Source organism: Amborella trichopoda, chromosome 3 (assembly GCF_054954075.1).
Source record: "Amborella trichopoda isolate Santa Cruz 75 chromosome 3, AtrichopodaSantaCruz75HAP2 v2.0, whole genome shotgun sequence".
Classification (NCBI taxonomy): Eukaryota; Viridiplantae; Streptophyta; class Magnoliopsida; order Amborellales; family Amborellaceae; genus Amborella; species Amborella trichopoda.
Window position 1 is genome coordinate 5,417,342 of NC_142338.1, and position 16,035 is coordinate 5,433,376.

Consider the following 16,035-nt stretch of genomic DNA (forward strand, 5'->3'; position numbering starts at 1 on the left):
AATATCAGTTTATGGATTTTAGGTTCTCTCCTAGAGACGTACCAATGTCACATAGACCTGACGCAACTATAACTCTTATGGCGTAAATGGGTATTTATCGCACATACATAAACTTCACCCTGAAAGGTGGTTCGCTTCCCGAAATGACTATCATATATGTATGACGTATAATGGTACATAGATGAGGCTTTGACCCCCATCTCTAAAAGCTACCATCACATACGAGGGTCACACAATCCATCGGCTTACTCATCCAGGAATACCCCAACCTCATCAATGGATGACCTATTAGAACCCTTATCGGATAGTTTTCTATGCTCAGCTAATATACGTTTTCCAACCGATTGGGGTAGTTCGTAAAACTCAGTTCGGTATCAGCAAATGTTATTTTCTTAGTATAGTACATGGGGGACCACACTCCCACAAAGCTCACGTTCAATTATATTAAAATGTTTTATTACAAGCATTCATAAGGCATTTAATGGCCACACTCACCTAACATCTCCCACTTGGCATGTGACATTCTCTCTTCCTCACATTCTCTCATCCCCATCTCTTTCACATGTTTTACAAAAACATTAGGGGCAACCCCCTTTGTCAGATGATCTGCAATCATCAGATCTGTGAATATATAGCTAATCTCATTCTCACCTCATTCTTTACGTGATAGAAATATGGTTTTATGTGTTTGGAGTTCTTACTAAAATGTGACTCATTTGAAACGCAAATCGCTGTCGTGTTATCGTAGAAAATCCTTACTGCCTCACAATGCACAGGAAAAAAAGTTGAGTTGATTAAAAAATTTAGTAATCCATACGGCCTCCTTGGCCACTAAACAACATGCCACGTATTTTGCTTTCATGGTGGATAAAGCCACCATATCCTATTTCTTTGACTTTCAAGAAACCATACCCCTTCCAAGCATAAATACATATCCAGATGTGGACTTCGCATCATTTGGATCCGCAAGTTAGCATGCATCTGAATATCCCTCAATTGTTATTTCAGTTCCTCCTTTGTATGTAAGCTCATAGTTTATAGTCCCTTTCAAATATATGAGGATTTTCTTAACCGCCCTCCAGTGCTCATCTTCAGGATTGCATTGAGGATTTTCTTAACCGCCAACCATGCTCATGACGAAAGACAAGTCAGTCCTTGTTCCCATCATGACATACATAAGAGACCCAATTGTACTCCTATAAGACACTCTCCCTATGGATCTTATATCCATATATTCAGTAAGACACATTTTATTACTGAGCTTCATCTTTTTATCTATCGGGGTAGACATGGGCTTACACTTATCCATATCAAACTTTTTCAATGTCCTCTTGCAATAGGTTGCTTGGGAAAGTTGGATAGTTCTCTTTTTTCTATTTTTATTATCTTGATGCACAACACGTATGAAGCTTCTCCAAGATCCTTCATATCGAAATGTTGTGCAAGGAAAGTTTTCATTTCTACTATTAGGGTAATCGAGCTACTAACAATTAACATATCATCTACATATAAGAAAATACAAACCACATCACTCCTACTGATCCTTTGATAGATACAATGGTTCTTGTTATTTGTAGAGAACCCCGCAAGGGTTTGTGTCTCTTCAAATTTTATATAGCACTGACGCGATGTTTATTTTAAGCCATAGAGGGATTTGTTACGCTTACACATTAAGTTTCCCTTTATTTTTTTCTCAAATCCCTTAGGTTGACTCAAGTAGATTTCTTCTTTTAAATCTCCATTTAGAAAAACTGTTTTGACATCCATATGATAAACTTCAATATCAAAATGGGCTGCTGTGGCTATTAGGATTTAGATAGATTAAAATTTGGCAACTGGGTAAAAGGTCTCATCACAGTCTATCCATTCACAACTAGCATAGCTTTGTATTTTGTTATTTTTCCTTCCGAGTTTAACTTCTTCTTGAAAATCCACTTACATTTTATAGCCTTACATTTTCGAGGCAGTGACATTAATTCCCAAACATAGTTTTGGTTAATGGAAGCATATTCGACCGTCATGGTTTCTACCAAATACCCCTTTTCAGGACAAGACAAGGCTTCATGGTAAGTTTTAAGTTCAGAATTTGGATCTTCCCCAACCTTATCATAGTGTTCCCCCAAGTAAACAAAATGTTCCAGGTATAGAAGTGCTATACTGATTCGGCTGCTTCGTTTTAATTCGAGTTCGGGTTTATTTTGATTTGAGGGTTCGTGTTTAATCTCAAGTCTATTTGAAGTTTTAGGTTCAGGTTCTCGAAGCACATCCTTGTTTCTTGCCTCTTCAACGAAGTCGGTTTGTTTGTGGCTCAATCTTGCTTCAAAGAATTCCTCCTCGAAGAAGTAAGCATCACAACTCTTGATAACCGCCCCGGTTTCAACATTGCATATTCGATACCCCTTACCATGATCTTGGTAGCAAATGAAAATGGTTTTTGAAGTTTTAGGTTGAAGTTTGGTCCTATTTTTGTATGAGATTAGGATATGGGCTGAGCAACCCCAAACATTTAGATGATCAAGGGCGGGAGTACAACATGTAAATATTTTGTGAAGTGTAAGTGAGGCGGCTTTTGATGAGTCCGATTAAGGATATAACATACCTTCAACACAGTTTCTCCCAAAAAATCTAGGAAGAACATAGCGTGCCCCATCATACTCCTTACCATTTCAACCAAGGTCGTATTCCATCTCTCGACTACACCGTTTTATTCGGGAGTATAAAGCATCGTGTATTGATGGATAATTCTAGTTTCGACACAGGTCTTTGAAAAATTCGGATAAATATTCCCCCCTCTATCGGTTCTAAAGATTTTGATTTTCAAGTTAGTTTGATTTTCTACCTTGGATTTATATTCTTTAAATTTTTTTAAGACTTTCAATTTTGTGTATATTAGATACACATGGTCATATCGCAAGTGATTATCTATAAAAGTGATGAAACATCTTTTGTGGCTTTTGGTACCACATTCATAGGATCACATATGTTACTATGAATGATTTCTAAAATGTTAGTAGCTCTTTTTTTCCTGGTGGGATTTTCCTTGTTAGTTTTCTTTTCACACAAGGCTCACACACTTTCGATAAATCACCCTTATAATTTTGAAGAACACCATCTTTTTGCAATCTTTCCATTCTTTTGTAATCAATGTGTCCTATGCCATAGGGTGTCATCCAACCATCAGGAGATGAGACATAAGCAATGTTCTATTTCATTTCAATAATAAATAAACCATCCACAAGACGTCCAATCATAACAACATTATCGCCCTTCTTGACTACCACCTTCTCTCCAACAAAAGTAGTCATAAAACTTGCTAGAGCCATATTGGGAACATAAACCAAGCACTTCTTCATTGAGTGGGCATAAAGTGCATGCTTTAGGATCGAGATGCTCCTACTCTTTAATTGAAGCTCAAAATCCCTAACTCCAAGTACGTCGGTCTTTTGGTTCCCTCTCATATAGATGTGTTGCTCACCCGGCCCGATGGGAGATAAAGAGCAGACGTCATCTTTGGTGTCAGTGATATGAGCTGTAGCTCCTGAATCAAGACACCAAGAAGCTCCTTTGGGTTTGGCTAGCGACTTTTCAAATACCACACAAGCAAATTCCTTGTTGGTCCCACCAAGTTTGTTGGACCGACAATACTTGGCTATGTGGCTCACATTCTAGCAAATAAAGCAAGTCTTAGTCTCTCTCTTTCCTCCTCTATTTCTAAAATCTCTCCTTTTGTCATCCCTTCTCTTTTTAAAATTGTTCATTCCATTTCCTTTTTTTGGTTTAAAAGAGGGTTGAGATTTTACCATGTGTATGGCCTCTTTTGGAGTCGATGTCGGTGCATGCTTTGAGTTCCTCCTTTTTTCTCCACCTTTGATTGTCGTGATAAACTCCTCCACCCTTGAGGCCTTTCGTTGTGCGAAATGAGAAGACACAGACATTTCTCATAAGTTAGAAAGTGAATTCATGAGATTAATCACTTGCATGGGTTTCATGCCAGTGTCTTTCATCTCTTGGACTAATGAATGAAATGTGTGCACATGATTCGAGAATTTAGTTCCCTCTGCCATTTTTAACTCATTGTACTTTTTCATAGCAATGCCTTGTTTCATGAGAGAGAGATTTGCATTCTCTCTCTGAAGCCTATCATAGATTCCACTTGCGGCAAAAATTGACCCATACTCAGAAGCATACGAGTCGGTTATAATGCACAAAAAGATGTGCTCATATCTCAAGCTTTTGTATTTCCACGTAGCATACTCATATTTGATTGCTTGAGATTAGTCGGCACTTGGACGATCGGGATGACACTCATAGAGCATCTCATACAAGTGTTCCTTATAAAGGACATACCCAATCTTTCTTTTCCAATAGGAATAATTGGCCTCATCAAACCTTTCAGTTTTTAGGATCTCCAAGATGAAGGTACGAGCAGCCATAACCTATAATTCCCAAGCTAGATCTAAACTCAATAAAGAGAAAATGTTTCTAATAGTAACGAGTAACTATAACTCTGATACCAATGAAAGAAAGACTAATGTGATATTGTCGATGAATATATATATATATATATATATATATATATATATATATATATATATATATATATATATATATATATATATATATATATATATATATATATATAGGAAAATACTACGCAACGTCTATAGGGGAAATGAATAGTGATTTCACCTATAATCATCACCGTCCAAAGTTCGTCGCACGGTTACAGTTGTCCGATAGTGTTTCAAGTTTAATTTTTTTCTATAAATTAGACTAATCTAAAATTTGAGCGTGTGTTCATAAAAAATAGAATAATTTAATAAAAATATAAAACAAATAATTCTCAAAATATAAATTAACCAAAATACCCCTAAAAATTTACGGGGGTATTTTAGTCAATTTATATTTTGTAAAATATTGTTTTCATATTTTTATTAGGTGCGCCTCACTAAGATGTAGACATGTTCTAAATTTCAGATTATTCTGATTTGTAGAAAATAATGAAAATTAAAACATTACTGGACAATCATGACCGTACAATGAATTTTAGACGGTGATGAGCATAGGTAAAATCACTGTTTATTTTCGTCTATAGGCATTGGGAAGATTTTTCTATATATATATATATATATATATATATATATATATATAAATATATAAATTCTTTTCACCCATTGTCTTTTGACAAAGATCACTTACAAGTAACCTTATTACAATAACTCTTACTTCAAAGAAAGTAAGATAAGCAAAACTAGGGCCTTAAAAATCTTGATGCCTCTAAATCAACTTTCTTTAAATAAAGAAATAGCCACAACTCTTATGCTTGGGAATATAAAGACAATAATTAAAAATATAGCAAGTAACAAAAAAGAGTGCCGGATTATCTTAATCGAGCTTATTACACCCCACACCGAGTCATTATTATCCGATGACATGAGATCAACGATCAACCTTCAATCTCAAACGGGAAAACAAGTTTAGGCCAAGCTCTTCAATAGAACTTTGAAGTCCTCTTGATAAAAAAACTCAAACTTAGGTACGAACCCACAAAACCTAGTTTAAGTGAGATAACATCTACTTACTACTACTACCCAACCCGTTAGAACATCAAAGCAAGATGAGAGAGAGATAACACCATCTAGGTGGAGTGTGCCCCTTAGGTCAACCTAGAGAGAGATATGGTCTAAGAGGTGGGGCGTGCTCCATACTATAATCTAGAGAGAGAGCTTCTAGAGTTGGGGCATGCCCCCTATTGTTACCAGAGAGAGAGAGAGAGAAATATTTAGAGAGAGGAGAGATTTTGTTGTAAATATTTAAGGGCAAAGGGTCCTCTATTTATAATGCAGAAATAGGATTAGGGTTTTTTAGGATTTTTCATGACTTGCTTCTTCGTGTGAGATTGAATATGAACCATTGATTTTGGGTGACTTGTGGGGTGTGAGATTTGAGCATTCCATTCCATAGATGGACCATCAATATCATGAAAAGTGCTTAAACCTTTATCCCCCTTTCCTAAATCATTTTGTCATCAATAGAAATTAAATAAAATAATTTCATTCATAATATTGTGCTTACCAAAAAATTAGATGGACCATCAATATCATGAAAAGTGCTTGAACCATTATCCCCCTTTTCTAAACCATTTTGTCATCAATAGAAATTAAATAAAATAATTTCATTCATAATATTGTGCTTACCAAAAAATATGCACAAGCCTTCTCATGCTTTCTAACAATCTATTCAAAGCTTCCTCAAGGCTATAGCTTTTCAAATCACATAGCTACTTGGACTTCAAGCTAAAACTAACCCATCAAAATGGAAAGCCCTAAATGTGTGGGGTGTGCTGCCCATGAGGGGATCTCATGGGCCCTACCATCTAAGCCATGGTTGGCCCATGTACACAATGGGCTCCATGCAATTTTAAATATTTTTAAAATTAACAGAATTTTTTTTAGAATTTATTTGAATATTTAAATCAATGTAAAACCAATATCTCTGTTTTTATAAATCCAAATTTGATAAATAAAAATCCAAAAATCTAGAAAAAATTCAAATAATAATTCTAAAAATCATACATCATAAAACAAACATAATTAAATTTATTAGATGAAAAAATGATTCATATGGTCTACGAATTAAATAAATAAACGTTGGGGCACTCCACCTTTAATTGCGGACTACGGTCTACATTTGCTTTATTAAACCGACCCAGTGTTTTTCATGACCCACAGTCCATGGAGGGGCTCAGTAGTGGGTCACCAAAGTCTGGCCGATGATCTAAGGGGTTGTAATTCCAATTTGTGGATTTCAGGTTCTCCCCGAGAGATATACCAAAGTCACCTAGACCTGATGCGACTACAACTCCTATGGTGGATAGGGGGTATCTCTTGCACATGCATAAGTTTCATCTTAAAAGGTGGTTCGCTTTTCCGAAACAACTATCTTATATCTATGCCGTGTGATAGTATATGGATGAGGCTTTAGCCACCATCTCTGAAGGCCACCATCAGATACTAGGGTCATACAGTCCCTCGGCTCACGTATCCTTGAAAACTCCAACCTCACCTAGGGATGACCTATAAGAACCTTTATCGAATAGTTTTCTATGCCAGGTAATATAGGCTTTTTCCAACCGACTGGCCTAGTTCGTAAAACTCAGTTAAGTATCAGCAAATTTTATTTTCTGAGTATAGTCCAGGAGGGACCACACTGTCACTGAGTTCACACTCCAATATATCAAAATGTTTTATTACAAGCACTCATAAAGCTTTTAATTGCCATACTCACCCAACAAATTTCTCCACCAAATATGGACCTAATAGTTAGTTTATACTATTTTTTAAAAAAATAATATATAATTTTGACTGAGAATTTGTCCCGATTCCGAAATTCGGGTTCTATCTAACAAGACATGATTTGTCATTTGGCTTTGAAAATTGAACATCCGGGGACATAGTTGGGCTAAAAGACCCTAGTGGCCCTTTAGGATTGGTTGAATTAGGCGAGATCCAGATCGACTGAATCAGTAATCTAGTAGAAAAAAAAAATCATTTAAGGACCTTAACCTTTTATAAAATTATTATAGGGTTTTAAAATATCACAGTTAATATTAGAGGATTTACTTCTAAATTTTAATTTCACTTAGATACCTCATTAAGAGATATCCTAGAAGTTGTCCAAACAACCTCGTCCTGGGCACTTTCATATTTGACCCGCTAAAAGGCATAAACCAAATGATGGGAGTACCCTTCCTTGGTCAGGGTAGGGCACAAATTACTGAAATGATTCTGCTTGATCAGGGTTCCCAACTTTGAATAACAGCGATTTTTTTTTTTTTTTTCTTAACTTTTCGGAGGAGATATCTAAGTGAAGTGGAAGCTAGAAACTCTAATGTAACATGGGGGTTTTTCTAAGTTCTAATTTTTGGATTTCCATATCTGTATTACCAGTTTCGTATTCGCATGTCTTTCAGGGAATTACTCTTATCATTTTCTTTAAATAAGAATTGATTATCTGCCGCAGTTTCGTATTCGCATGTCTTTCAGGGAATTACTCTATCATTTTCTTTTAATAAGAATTCATTATCTGCCAAAGTGCTCATTTTAAAACCCACAATAATGTTACCTACCTAATGTTGTCAAGTTCAATGTCTTCGAGTTTTCCAATTTTTATCCACTGTTAGTGCCCCCAAAGTCTTATTTATCCAGTGATTTAAAATGCGGACTTGAGTCCCAGCTCACCAACGTCCCGAGCCCGAGTTGGTGGTCCAACTCGGCCAAGCCCCAGTGGAAATTACATAGAATGGGACCCTGACTCGATGATATCCAGGTGAGTCTCAAGGTCGGAACCAGACTTGGCTCCCCACATACGAGTGACTCAGGCGAGTCTGAGCCTGAATCGTCGCCTTTTTCAATTTGAATCACTGGTATCGTTGATTAAAGAAGAATACCCTCCCTCTTAAAAGCAATATTATAGCTAGCATTACAACTTAAGGACGGCTAGAACTCTTTATGATGTCTTTTTGTGTGTCAGATCTGTTCTCTATGTTTCTGAACAGACAAGAACATGGTTGCAGAAGGGATAATTAGACTTGGATTTACACTTTTTATTCTCTTTATAAGAAAGAGATACTGCCGCAGACTGCAATGCCGAAAATTCGGTAATCAGAAGAATCTAAAAGATCAATAAATGAATTTCTGATACTTCTTAGTGATTGCAAATTTTCAACGACCAAAAACAGTTCTCTAAACTAAACACTGCATAAGAGGAACCAGAACACACATAAAGATGGCAAGCGGTACATGGTTCTGAGGGTCAAAACCTAGTTGCCTTAATTCTTTTGCCTTCAAGCTTGTGGTCTCATTTTAGTCCCTGGAGGAAAGAGCATGATTCCTAAGTTTATTGACTCCTATGTAAAGTTAGTGGTCATGCACCTCTAGATAAACTTATAGTAGCACCATTCTCAAGAGGCCTTCAAATGGGCACTTCATTTAGTGGAAAAGTACTTATTTCTTGGACTTCAGACTTTGGAGGTATGAAGTAAATAAAGTTTGGACTTTATAGGTCTCAAGTGCTCATTGGAGTTCCAAGGAGTATTTCGGACCTTCAAAGTCTGAAGATAAAATAAGAAATTTGTTGACACTTGCAGTCCTTGAAGGTCAGAAAAGGACACAAAAAAAGGGTATGCACTTAAACTACAAAACAATAAAAAGAAAGAGATATTTATAAGAAAATACATTCAATGGGGAATGAGTGTAAGCTTCTCGTATAATTATGTAATGGGAGGAATTAGGGAATAAATGGTTTGCCTATGAAATAATGTGCTCTGAATTCTGATCTGCCTTGTAAGACAATTATTCTGTGTCTCTCTCTCTCTATCTCTAACAATAAGTTGTTCGACCACTCCATGGAAGTTCTTGAATTTCTTTTTTTTGGGGTAAAAAAAGAAAAAATTACAGGGAACTAAGTATTCTAAAAAAATCTACCCCACAAATATAAAAGATTTGCCATTATTAAATGCCACACCAAAGGAAAAAAAATGCTTGGATACTGTATTGATTTTTTTTTTTTTGGTATTTTAGGATCATAAAATGGCCTCAAATGTCCATCAATATCCTGTAGACCAGACACCATTACTGGCGAGGACATTGGGATAAGATACCCTCAAATGAAGAGGCAAAGCTTGCATATGGTATACAAAGCTTTCCATCAGTTTATTGAATGGTCCAGGCTACATACTCTTGGATGTAAGCTGACATCTTTTCAAGAGCTTATGAAGAGAACAAAAATGCAGCACCGATATCACAAGCACGCTGGATCTTCAATTCAATTGGATTGATAGTCCAATATTACAGATAGGCAATTGCCATGAACAACCCCTTTGTTAGCATGGGGAAGGGGGAGGTGGAGGGGGAGGGGGAGGGGGATGGGACGGGGAGGGGGAGAGGTCCGGGTTTCTGGGTACGGGGAAAAGGAATCAATGTCATTAACCACTACTTTTCTTTTGCCTTTCTTGCCTGCCAAAATAAAATTAATATTTATACAGGCACAAGAGATTAGTATGTTAATACACAAAAATGTGTAAATGTGTTTGATGGCAGTAAATGAGGTTTATTTAGAGAGAACAATGAAAGCTGGATTTGAACCACATGATGCAAAACCATAGGAATATCAGTTGAGCAGGATTTACACATTTGGAATTACCAAACAAGATAGCAACCCCCTCCAGTGAGATATTCAGATGCTGCCATGAAAATAATGCTTAAAAAGGGCAAATCTATTCCTCTTACCTTTAACATCCCATTAAACCCCAGAGGCGAAACCATAGCTCGACCTAAACCATAGAAATCTCACCTCTTCCACCCAAATCAAATTAGAACTCAGTCATACATAATCAGCCTCAACTGGTAGACCCCAAAGAGTGTTAGCAGTTGGCGCACCTGTGGGCAGGGCTTGTCAAGTAGGTCTACCTTTCTTTTTTCTCTCATTTCCTTTTATTTGCATGCTGTATACTTTTCTTTTATTCTGAACTTTCAAAAAAATTCCCTCTGTTTTACAACCTTTTTTCAAAAGATTCTCTTTTCTTGAGTTTCAAAAAATTCTCTTTTGATTTTTGGTGAACAAGTTGGCATGGTCAGAGGTCCGCAAGGAAGAGACCCTCGTTTTGGTTGATTTCCCTGTAGATCATAATTTGACAAAACCACAATCTTACCTCTGATTGACGCTCTTTCTTTTTTCTTTTTTTGGGAAATTGTACCTCTGATTGATGCTGTTGAAGTGCAAACTAAGGGGGAGCGCTCTCGAGTATCCTCTCTCTACACCAACATCATTTTAAAAAAGAAAAAACAAATAAGACCAAGACTGGTGAGCTGCCATAAGATGCTTGAACTTCATGGCAAACCAGTAGCAGCTTACACCACTGATATTGCCCATGTTAGCATACACAATAATGAGGGGGCACATGCAAATATACCTTAGCTAAAATGATCTTTCAAGCAAAAAAATCTTGGATTCGATAGAAATACACTACTAAACTTGACACTTTTTATCAGATTGACCCATATTTTGAGCCCCAAGTTGCTATCATGCCAAAATCGCACTTTTCACAGTATCATAAGAACTATTAATAGCACGCTCCCCACGAATACGTTTAATTTTTCAATACTGAGGAAACGACCTAAACTTTGAGGAGAAAAGGTTCATGTGTGTCATACATGTATAGACCAGATATACCTATGATTTCTAATTACATAAAAACGTAAACTTTGAGGAGAAAAGGTTCACACATGGAACTTTGTCAAACCTAACCCTATAAGACCATGAAAATCACACAACTAAGGTTTTCTTATAAAAAAATTTCAATTGGGGAATCTAGCACTAATGCTATGAAAAATATATCAAAGACTTGGTGGAAAATGCTAATCAGAATGGCACACAGTGAAGTTTGAAACACAAATACATATTCCAACACTTAAGAGACATACAAAGGAACATACAAAACTTACTGATATGCTTATGATAGCTTCGCCCATATAAGCCCCGATTGTCACATTTTCCAAAAGTCAGGCTTTTCAAATATATCATGGGATGAGAAGTCCATGAAATGTTCCAGGCAGTAGATTTCAACATTTGAACGGGTCACCTTCTGTTCTAAGGAAAACTATAATAAGGATCCAGATAAGAGTTCACATTATACGAAACTTTGAACAATGTCGATTGCATGATAAGTAATTAAACATGCAATGTGGCTCACGGATTGGTTCCTAACAAAATCCTGGACACAATGCTTGGCTGATCCACCAATTGATATTGGAAAGTAATATAAAAACATACAATAGTTCAGTGTGCCGGGACCCCCCTTAGCCAGGCGAGTTACTCTCAGCCGAGTCTGGCATGGGGCTTCTGGGCCTAATTTTTTTTTAAATAGAAAAAATTTGAAAAAACAAAAAAAGCATGTAGTAAAAGTAAATCGAACCTAAAACAATTTTAAAAAATAAAAAATAAACTTAAAAATTTAGAGAAAAATGGATTTAAAAAAAAACAATTTACAGTTTGAGAAATTTAAAAAAAAAATCTAAAGAAAGAGGAAACTACAAAAATAGTGATTATAGCACAAACACTCATCAATCTTTGCCAAATAAATCCAAATCATATAAAAAAAGATAAAATAATCCAATATTTAGAAACTTTTTGAAATTTTTTATATATCCCCGAGCTGGACACAGAACTCGGGGAAACACGGGGAGAGGACAAATTACTCGCCCTAGCCTAAGTGAACTCGGGCGAGTCCCGGAACACTGCAATAGATGCTCATTCCTTACATTCATCCTGTTCATCAATCAAATAAGAAAGGCACCAGTCTATAAGAAAAAAGGCTAAGCCTTTCTACATAGAAAAGGTAACATAGAGAGAAACAGGTACAAAGAACTCTGAGTCATTGGAAGTAAAATTTATCAGATGGTTATAACTACGCATTAAAAATTGAATATCAAAATTAGTTAAATTATTGATGAACATAAAAATCAGGTATTCAAAGGGCCCCAACCAGACTCACTTCCAGACCAACTATTGGACGAAATGACCAGCCTGAACCCACCATGGAAACAAACCATACAGTCCAAAATCATAACATACTAGAGAGAGAGAGAGAGAGAGAGAGAGAGAGAGAGAGAGAGAGAGAGAGAGAGAGAGAGAGAGAATCCTAACCTTGTATCCATGACAACAGGTTCCTTGAGCTCAGCCTCAGGGATCATGACTGGCCACGGCTCGCCGGCCTCTCGGAACATCTGCTAAGTCTCTAACATCCTTCCCTTGGCCAGTATCTTCTCTCGAATGTCCTGGGCAGGAGTGGAAGCGGCATCGATGACCTCTTCAGTGCCATTAACGAATGTCACAGTGATCTGAGGGTAGAAGTCGTCGGTGCGCCGCTTCACAGCGATTTGGCACCCTGGGTTCGACTCCCGAGCCCTGCGCGCATTGCACAGAGCCAAGAACTCGAAGCACGCCGCCGTTCGGCCCGTGTTCAGTGCATTGAACTCGATCTTCACCTTTGACAAGAACTTCAACATCCTCTCTCTCTCTCTTCCCCTCGATGCGAGCGAAAACCTCGTACCTGAATGATTGAGAGAGAGTGTAGAAAGAGGAGGGCGCGCCTTCTTGCTTGTCTAGTAACTTTTATTTATTTATTTATTTAATAATTTGACTTATTCAAGTGTCTCATTTATTCATAAGGGAAACTATAAAAAATATGTTTTAATTTTTATCTAATTAGAAAAAAAAACCTTCAATTTTCATATATCTCGTCCATAACTTTTTTTTTCGATTTTAACATTTTGTTTATCAAAATAGTACTTACAATAATCATATTACCATAATGACTACCGCATTATAGTACTTTAAATATCGTAATGACCAGGCTAAACATTGCAGTACCTTAAGTATCAAAATGATAAGGCTAAACATTATGGTACTTTAAGTACCGTAATGATTAGGCTAAACATTACCGTACTTTAAAGACTGTAACGCTTAGATAGGCTAAACATTATGGTATTTTAAAAACTGTAATGCTCGGTAAATGAGGGAAAAAGAGACCTAATGAGCATTACGGTCTTTAAAATATCGTAATATTTAGTCTAGTTATTACATTACTTAAAGTACTGTAATACGATCATTACGATACTTACAGTACCATAATGCGGTAGTCATTATGGTAATACGAATAAAGTACCGTAATGCTTACCTTGGTCATTAAAGTACTTAAAGTACCCTAATGACTAGGCTAAACATTACGGTACTTTAAAGACTGTAACACTCAGATAGACTAAACATTATGATCCTTTAAAGACTATAATGCTCAGATGTGACAAATGGGAGAGAAAGAGACCCAATGAGCATTACGGTCTTTAAAATATCGTAATACTTAGCCTAGTCATTACAGTACTTAAAGTACCGTAATACGGTCATTACGATACTTAAAGTACCGTAATGCGGTAGTCATTACGGTAATACGAATAAAGTACCATAATGTTTAGCGTGGTCATTACAGTATTTAAAGTATCATAATGACTAGGCTAAACATTACAGTACTTTAAAGACTGTAACGCTCAGATAGGCTAAACATTATGGTACTTTGAAGACTGTAATGCTCAAATGTGGCAAATGGGGGAGAAAGAGACCCAAGGAGCATTACGGTCTTTAAAGTATCGTAATACTTAGCCTAGTCATTACAGTACTTAAAATACTATAATACGATCATTGCGATACTTAAAGTATTATAATGAGGTAGTTATTACGGTAATACGACTACTGTGAAGGTTATTTTGGTAAAAAAATACCAAAATTAAAGAAGCAGGGTATGGAAGAGATTTATGAAAATCGATGATTTTTTTTTTCGAATTAGATAAAAATTAACGTATATTTCTGATATTTTCCATTATTCAATTTAGAGAAAAATCAACTACAAAATAATCAAAATATCAGTCAGGCAATATGAAACCAGGGGCATTTTCATCATTTGGTAATTCAATGTTCCTAACCGTAGATGATATACTTTTTAAACTTATCTTTCGGTGTGGGATGGTTCAGATATCCCAATCTCTTTCGACGAATGTGGACTGTCCAGATTGGTAAACCAGAGATATCAGGTCTATGCTATAGCTTGGGCCGGAAGGCACATAAAATCTACATCCATTTTGTATAATGTATCTTCATGGTTGGTATGTACTATAAGGTGGTAGCTTGAGAAAATGGCAAGAGCTTGTTTTCATGCCTTAAAAATTGAATGAAATAAGCATAGTAAACATTTCTCTTCTTCAGTGCTCAGCTGCCTTTGCCTCAGTGGTTCTCAAGGATTCATTTCCATGATGAACTCTCCCTCTTTGTCTTAGTATTTCTCATGGTTTCATTTGATAGACATGGGATGGGGAGTGAAATTAAGTGATACCTCAACAATAAGGGCAATTAATCTTATCAAGGGTAGACCATCTTTTCTAAAATTCATATACTCTGCATGAGATTATTTGATTGACTATCTATCTGGTGCATACATTCTATTATATATTTGTGTATAATTATTTGACTTTTTGAGTGATTTTAAGGTGTTTTTAGTTATTTTTGTTTAAAAACATGTGATTTTCAATAAATTACTTTGAATAAAAATAAAAACTTTTCAAAAAGATAAACTTATATGTAAAATTGTCTATAAGTTTTATCTCAAGTACTTTTATAAGACATGCTGGCAAACAACGAATAATTCATTATCATCATGATCAATTTTATTGAAATAGTAAAGGGTAGGGATTCTATGAGTCAACTGGCACATTTGTATATGTGCCTTCCCTCTTTAAAATCCATCTTGAATATGGATTTTGTTTCTCCAAAATTATTAAGGATTCATGATCTAAGGCAAGGAAATCATGGATACGAAAAGAAAAAACAAAATTTTAAAATTAGAATTTCTTTTTTTTGAGATTTTTTTTGCACTGTTAATTTGATTTTTTTGGTCCATTGCAGTTTTCGCAATTACCATCTTAAAGATGGACATCCACGGTTCAGCTGGATCGCGGGTCCCTAACTTATATAACAATAGTGAATTATCAGCAATAATGAATACATCCAACAAGCCCTAAATATCAATCTTCAACGGCATACACAAACAGATTAGGTGAGCAAGTGTCATTGAAAACAGCCAATATTGTTGGCTTCTGAAATTGATTTATTTGGTTTCAAGTCAAGTTCCTTTTGTAGATAGCATCTCTCAGCCACCAATAGACTCCTGGTCTGTTTTGTTGGATAAATGAAAACCTGTACTACCCAACCTAGAAGCCTTAATACCCTAGTATACTTCAAATCAGCAATTATTTATTTCTTGTTCACATTAAAATTTACATTACAGAGACCAACCAATTGTTTTAATGAGAAATTTCTCTTATGTTATGACGTTTCAGACTTTCATTAAGATCATTCAAACAAAAAGTAAGATCCTATGGTTGAACTTTTGAAAAAACAAAAAAAGACCATAAAACTAAAATTCAGAGA

General features: G+C 35.9%; 1 long non-coding RNA gene across 2 annotated transcripts; it reads right to left on the reverse strand.

Annotated features, from left to right (window-relative positions):
* Positions 1-9,918: 9,918 nt before the first annotated feature.
* Positions 9,919-13,152, reverse strand: LOC110007751 (uncharacterized). 2 transcript variants are annotated; one of them, XR_016052833.1, is made up of 3 exons: positions 12,706-13,085; positions 10,712-10,814; positions 9,919-10,016 (listed from the first exon to the last, which is right to left on the reverse strand). It is a non-coding gene; the product is annotated as an uncharacterized LOC110007751 (long non-coding RNA). The 2 variants fall into 2 exon arrangements; XR_016052832.1 differs by lacking the exon at positions 9,919-10,016 and having other exon boundaries at positions 10,492-10,814; positions 12,706-13,152.
* Between the last annotated feature and the right edge of the window lie 2,883 nt (positions 13,153-16,035).